The sequence below is a fragment of the Cydia strobilella genome, chromosome 23 (assembly GCF_947568885.1).
Source record: "Cydia strobilella chromosome 23, ilCydStro3.1, whole genome shotgun sequence".
NCBI lineage: Eukaryota > Metazoa > Arthropoda > Insecta > Lepidoptera > Tortricidae > Cydia > Cydia strobilella.
In genome coordinates this window covers 7,333,442-7,341,339 of record NC_086063.1, presented here as the reverse complement: position 1 = coordinate 7,341,339, position 7,898 = coordinate 7,333,442, and the positions used below count along the sequence as shown (strand labels likewise).

Genomic DNA, 7,898 nt, shown 5'->3' with positions numbered 1-7,898 from the left:
ATTTGCCGTTTTTTGCGTAATGGTACGGAACCCTTCATATGTAAAATGCAGATGTAAATACATAAAGATTACTCTCATTTTTGTCAAAATCCGGTTCTGATGATGAAATCCATGCGGAAACCAAGGAACTCCTGCCGGCCTAGCCAAGGTGACAGTGTGTGACAGTTGCGTTTCGTTCGCTACGAAGCGTAAGCGATGGGCATGTTGACTACGCGGCCTGAACCCTTATAAGCATACTTATAACAGCGATGTTTTACATTTTATATAAAAACCAAGCATTTGCATTTAACTAGTGCTATTTGGCACTGGTCATGAAGACCTGAATGGAACTCCTCTAAGACAAAACATTTTCAAAAGTCTTGAAGCCAAATTGTAATTGTTATGGATAAATACTTAAATGGCATTTTAAAATGTTTTTGTAGTCAATTTAAGGTATTTTAAAGATTCTTCAAGTCTATCGCTGTATATTTATTATTATTTATTTTGAGTTGTGCGGGATGCAATTGAAATCAGGAAGCACCCCAAAAATATTAATAATTAGGATGGTTTTAACTTACCTATCGCCAATTCGCGGATCAGTGATCCAGAATTTAAAGTCAAATCCATACTAATATTATAAACGCGAAAGTGTGTCTGTTAAGTGGCATAGCAAGTAGAATAATTTAGTTAACTATCTTACCTGCAGGCAAACTGTGAACAACAGTTTTGCAGGAAACTGTATAAATTGTATGTATAATTTTGGAATAATAAATCTCTCTATCTATCTATCTATCTATCTTTCTGTCTGTCTGTTTAGTCTGTTACCATAACCACTTCACGCTTAAACCGCTGAACCGATTTTGTTGAAATTTAAAATAGAGATAGTTTGAGACCCGGGGGTCATCCTTTAAGGGGGTGAAAAGGGGGGTGGAAGTTTGTATGGGAAATCGAAATAAAGCAGATTGGATAAAAAATAAGCTACATAAATTACTAACTCCACGCAGACGAAGTCGCGGGCAAAAGCTAGTGATATAATATAGTTGAAATTGATGAAATTTTAAACTGCTGTGAAGTTAATTTCTTACAATTAAAATTTTTTTAGGTACTTAGTGTTCATTTACTACTTTACTAAGCTTTTATTATCACAGGGAGACGACGAAGCACCCAGGCCAAGGGCCCAAAGAGAAAACGTGGAGGATCCGGGTGCGCCACCTCCAGATTTATCGGCAAGACCCAGACCACCGTGGGCAACCCAGGAGCCCCTCTCAGAATCGACCGGCCCAGGTGCCGCACCCAGGCGGAACTTATCGGTGGCCTCGCCAAATGCCGGCACTAGGGGCACTGGTGCAGGCCTGGCGACGGAGTCCCCCCAGTCCTCCCGCCCAGGTGCCGCACCCAGGTGGGACCCATGCGTGCCCTCGCCAAAAGACGGCACTAGGGGCACGGGCGCAGGCCTGGCGAAAGAGACCCCCCAGTCCTCCCGCCCAGGTGCCGCACCCAGTTGGGAGTAGGACCCATGGGCGACCTCGCCAAATGCCGGCACTAGGGGCACGGGCGTTTTGTGTATATATTATGTATTAATATATCAAATAACTCGTTAATAAGAGTTTTGAATGATTCACGGTTAGTTTCACTAGACTTATATTGACCGAAATACAAAAGGTACTAACGGTCTATATCCCGGTCAATATAAGTCTAGTGGAAGTTGTTAATAGCATTACACTGTCTTATCTTATCTACCGTATAAATATTGATTATGATTATGCATTTGGAAAGTATCAAATTAGAACCTGCTGAAACTTTTTCATTGTTAGGTTTGAATATACCGTGGAATATACTTACTCGAATTTAATTTAGCCTAGATGGTAGTGACATCGAGTCATTGGTTGCTTACGAAGCAGGAGGTCCCGGGTTCGAATCCGTTAGGACATTTATGTGTGTGTTAATAATATAATAAAAGCTGAAGACGTGGGTTCGATTCCCGCCTCGGCTACCGGTGGACTTGGTCACTTTTTATTTAGTGTCTGATATCTATTTTAGTTTAAAATTTATATACAGTAGTGCGACTATCTAAAAAACCATAAAAATAAATAATTTCATAAAAATAATTTAATTTGTTCCCCAGTTGAATTATTCCTGAGTTCTGGATGTTTTCTATGTATAAAAGTATTCATATACATACATCGTCGTCTAGTAGCCTTATTATTGAACTTATTGTGAAACTAGTTCAATCTGTGTTAAATTGTCCTTTAATATTATGTATCTATTTATACTACAGTCCCATCAGCATGCAGCGCTCTATATACGGGAATTGATATATCTATTCTATGACTCTTTTCTTTCCGGTCAGACTCTCAAATGTATGCAGAGCTTGAGAACATACTTTAAAAAGCTCGGAATGTCGACGATTGCGTGTTTTTATGTTTTTAGGGTTCTGTACCCAAAGGGTAAAAAACGGGACCCTATAACTTAAACAGTGGACTGTCTATCTGTCTGTCTGTCCGTCTGTCACCAGGCTATATCTCATGAACTGTGATATCTAGACAGTTGAAATTTTCACAGATGATGTATCTCTGTTGCCGCTACAACAACAAATTTAATACTAAAAACTAAATAAAATAAATATTTAAGTACGGAACCCTTCGTGCGCGAGTCCGACTCGCACTTGGCCGGATTTTTAATATAGATTAGTTTTCAATCACACATAGCAACTTTAAGGCGGGATGCCACCAATGTGCGGCACAAGCATATTCATTACTAAAATGTTGTTTAGTAATTAAAGGATTGGGAGTAGGTTAATTAGGTTAGGGTAGTTAATTAGGTTGGATTATGGGCTGAATCATGTAAAAAAAAGTTGGGGCCATCGCTTGGTCATTTGTGTATTGGTGCCACAGTGCCACTACCTTAGTAGTTGTACGAGTTATGTACCTAATTATTTTTATTACAGCATACCCTGCCCTTAGTGCCCTGGAAACGGCAGAAGCGTCAATCCAGGACCTAGAGCGTCGCCATGCGGCCAACGACGCTACATTGGGGCAGGCTATGCTCCGCGTCGCGCGGAACATGGAACTGCTCATCACGTCCCATGAAGCCCACAACACGGCTTCATGAGCAGGTTGTGAGGCTCATAACCTCACGTGATGAGCAGTTCAAACAGTATCAAACCACGACCAACAGCCTGCTACATCACATGTCAAGGCAGCATGATGCTCTTATAAGATTGCTCGATGTAATGGCAAGCCGTGTTTGCTCGTCAAATCGGGAAGAAGTGAGTATCATTTTAATGTTGTGTTGTATAATTTTTACATACATACATACAGTTGCTACATTACCCTCCTTGACAATATTGTACATAATTCTTTACTTAAAAAAAATAGATTCATTTAATATGTGTTAGTGTTGGTATGTGTACATCTGTACTATAATCTTGATACTTAAGTACTCTTAAATTTTGAGTAGGGCTACAGGGAACATATTTTTTTAAAGAAACGTTCATCATCTTCCTGGCGTTGTTCCGGCTTTTGCCACGGCTCATGGGATCCTGGGGTCCGCTTGGCAACTAATTCCAAGAATTGACATAGGAACTAGTTTTTACGAAAGCGACTGCCATCTGACCCAGAGGGTAAATAAAGTATTAGGCCTTATTAGGATTAGTCCGGTTTCCTCACGATGTTTTCCTTCACCGAAAAGTGACTGGTATATATATTCCGAAAAACTCAGTTACGAGCCGGGGTTTGAACCCGCGACCGGATTGAAAGTCACAAGCTCTTACCGCTCTAGGCCACCAGCGCTCTAAGCTTTTAAGAAGCGTTACATGTAGAAAAAACAGTTTTCACTGTGTGCACTGTGCATTGAATATAACATTGCTCTGGGTGCCTAGCCAAGACAATCATTTTCGCTACGACAACGAAACGCTGTCTCTCTACCGCAGTCATATGGAAGAGTGATAGAGGGACACAAAGCATTTCGTTGTCGTAGCACAAACAATGGTCACCTTGGCTAATAGGCAGACTGATGAGAAAGTGGCATATTAAGTAATTAACTGTTAAACAACATTAGTATTTAAGTTTTTGTTACTAACACTTCTATGGGAGGCAAAATAAATGATTATTTAATTCATGAATTGCATTTTATCCACTGGTGAGGCAAAGTAATCTGATGCAAATTTTGAGTTGTTTCCTTATGTTAGCCGGTAGAATTTACTTTTAAATGATGATTTTGAATGACAAGTTTAGTATAACGTTCATTTGGATATGATTTTGGTTTGATTTTGTTTGATATTTTTCAGTTAGTATTTTCCTTGCGTTGGTGTGGTGAAAAATCTTGTGTTTCACTTGGTGGTAAAATTTGTTACGGCACGAAGCCTTTGACTTGAAGCAACGCTCAAGATTCCACTTATCAAACTTATCGAACTCGCTACGCTCGTGGTTTCATTTCGATGTCTTTCGCTGGCTCGGGTATCAATATTAGCACAAGCAGTTAAACAAGAACTTTGCCCCTTTGTATAACAAATAACTATTTTTACAGGGACGTAATGACGAATGACGATGAATACAGAACAGGATGACTCTTCCGTCATGCCCGTCCGCCCGTATTACCCAACCAGATGCTTTTGGTCGTCATCCGGAGACAACGACATCAACATCAACTATCAACCTCCAGAGTTTACCCAGGCCATTATGATTATTTCTTAGAATTCACACATTTTTATTACACACTTTTATTTAGCTTGACGCCGTATATCCAAACTATCTTTGTATTTGTGTGTGCTTCAAATCTTGAAACTTAAATTTGAACCACTTGCCGATGTCTGATTCAGTTGAAATTTGGAGTACATCCGTAATTCCCAAGACAATGCAATAATATGCTAACATGGAGCTGATCTGATGAACCAGTCAGAATAAGTAGCAAACTTAACTCTTCTATGGAAAAACACAAACACATTGAGTTTGGGTTCATTAGAAAGGTCTCGTACAGTCAGCAGTAAAAGTGTGTCAGTAACTCGTATACTCCACAACATGTGACATTATGAATTGTCACGAATTAAAATATTTTCTATAAATAATTTAATTTGTTCTCATTCTTCAGAAAGTTTTGTTATCTGAGAAGCCGCTTAATATTGTAATGATAATACATACTTATACGAATTCTTAGCTAAAATTGTAAAGCATGGTCACTATCTTGAATTTTTTTATTCTTGGTATGAGCATGTTAAAAAATGTATAGAGTTAGACCAAAAAAAGTTTGCAATGATTTTGGTAGCACACGCAGTGCGTTATTTTAAACATTAAACTCCTATGTAATTATGACGTTTAAATAACACTTGCACTACGTTTGCTATTTAAATTGTTGCAGACTTATCTTGGTCCAACTATGTATCTGAGGATTCGAAAGGCTTTGTCATAGTAATCCGAAGTCAAAATTGTAAATAATGGCCACCATCTTGAATTCCTTAATTTTTGCCCTGCGGTGTCAGCATGGTTGCATTTTTATCACCTGTCACTATGCCTGCCACTTTTGCACTTACATACTTGTTAGAACGTGACAGGCATGGTGACAGGCGATAAAAATGCTACCGTGCTAAGCCCGCGGATCATAATGAAAATTGATATAAGAATTGGGGATTTAAGTGGCCCTTTAACATATTACATATTAATTAGTAGTTAAAATTGTAAGAAACGGCACGTGTTATGAATTTGTACATATTGTGTTCAATTGCGTCGAAAATGTAATAGGTACTTAAGTAGATGTAGATAAATATAAATAATATGAACATATAAATCTTCTCTATAGGTTTTTCGAAAAGTGAGTTCTCAGTTCGGGGCGAACTACTATCGTTTACCGTAGTCAGGTTTCAGCTCCAAATCTTCTACAAAACATAATTATATCGATCTCTGTACAGAAAATTACAGACGTGGCGTCTCCGTTTGGTTATATCCTCCTAGTGAGTAAATAGATCCCTAGTGGCTTTCATACGTCATGTTCTCTGGCGTTGCGATTTGCCATAGAGCATAACGTGCTTTCATATTGGTTGATACTGTCGAAGGCCGAAGGCCGAGCTTCGCGTAGGGCCGAAGGCCCGAAGCGTCACACGAGAGGGGGAAGTTGGAGCTTAAACACGACCCAATAGTAAAAATGCCTCAGACAAGCGAAACGGCGGGCCGAAGGCCGAAGGCCGTAGGCCCGACGATATGATAATAAGCTGTGACAGACGGACAGACAGAGACAGGCGCACAAGTGATCCTATAAGTAAGCGTTCCGTTTTTTCCTTTTGAGGTACGGAACCCTAAAAATGTACTCATGCCAGTCCATTGACAGAGCCCGGTAACGATTTTAGATCAAAAATGTAAAATTGATAGATTTTAGTCTTTGAAATTGTACACCTTTTGTTACGTAATTATCTAAATAACAAGTATTGGTTTCTGTTAGCACGTATTCTCATCATGCGTTTTAATAATGAGGTCGCGAGCGTGCGTCACTGGTAATATATGAAGAGAAGGGGCAGTTTTTAAAAATTCATAAAAATAAAATGGTAAATTATACAAAATGATGTATAAGAATAGTTTCAGCAAATTTTGTAGATTATTGAAGTATCAAAATTACGTTGAAATTATGTCTATTTTCAGAGAAATTGTCACTTGTTTTGAAGTAATTTCTGGAGAAAATTGATTTCATCTAACTTTCATTTACACTACTTCAAAGTCATAATAATAAAAATGTAGTCTGTACAGGATATGTGTAATACAAAATTACCATTTTTAGCAGTCCAAACTTTACGAAATTTACAAATAAGAGCGACAAAATCAGTGCTTTACGCGCGTTTACCTAAACGTCCAACAGAAAAAAAAAACATTACTAATTTTGTGAACCTGTTTTCAAAAAATTGATCTGTAAAACGGCAAGATGAGAAGACGTGCTAATAGAAACTTGTTATTTCTATTACGTATCAAACGTTGTATAATTTTACCGACTTAATCTATCAATTTTACGGTTTTGCGACTAAAATCGATAACGGATTCTTAAACGTTTAGCTTAAAATTGTGAAATTAATTATATGTAGTGATTGCACACAACTATACACATCATTTATTAGTAAATTAAGTTCATAATAAACGTAATGTAAAAGTAATTTGTTACTGTTTTCGGTTTAAATAATAAATTATTCTCGGTACATAGTCAAATAGTATGCTATTGTTCAATTATCAATTTTCCTTGACACTTGACATAGTGATTGGCATACACGCCGTTTTGTCGCCTAAATAGTGTTTAGTTTTTAAGTTTATAAAATGCATATATATATATGTTAGTCTGTAAGGTATTTGTAATATGTGACTTGTAATTGTTGCCTGATTTAAATTTTTAAATAAATAAATAAATTGTCCTAAATTGCGTGTTGGTGTGCACGCACCGCAATAGGTAGGTATTTAAGTACTTACTTCATAATGACAGTAAATAATATACGTAAAAAGTTTTGATTTTATTTTAACCCTATGAATGCCAAGAACCCCTAAAGTGGTCGTTACTAGTCGTGCCCACAGCGCCAAGGACCACTATAGCGGTTATGGCTGACGCTGTCAAAGTAACCTTGATACTTTCAAGTAAAGTTTACATTCGCTCGCTTGCGCCGGTTATCTTGGCGTGACAGTGACGTTTTTGTTTATGACAAAGCGTTCAAAAGGTTAACATTGCTATTGATCTTTTTTTTACTGCGTGCTTAATCTTTCGTATGCTCCCGTCAAAAAATTGCTATTTAAATAGCAATCTAGACAACTTCATGTTGAATATATATGGAATCAGATTTGCTTCTAAGCATACCAAAGGTTAAGATTGTCCTAAATACACAACTATTCTAGTCTTGCCTGTTTTTGTAGAATTGTACAGTCGCCATCAGATATACGTAAAGGTCTTTTTCGTGCACA

General features: G+C 37.8%; 1 long non-coding RNA gene across 1 annotated transcript in view; it reads left to right on the top strand.

Moving 5' to 3' along the window:
• LOC134751916 (uncharacterized) overlaps positions 1-7,378 on the top strand; it is an 11,860-nt gene extending 4,482 nt beyond the window's left edge. Inside the window, exons 3-4 of the long non-coding RNA XR_010128720.1 lie at positions 1,128-3,247; positions 4,507-7,378. This is a non-coding gene — a long non-coding RNA (uncharacterized LOC134751916). The remainder of the gene's footprint in view (positions 1-1,127; positions 3,248-4,506) is intronic.
• The last annotated feature ends 520 nt before the right edge of the window (positions 7,379-7,898 follow it).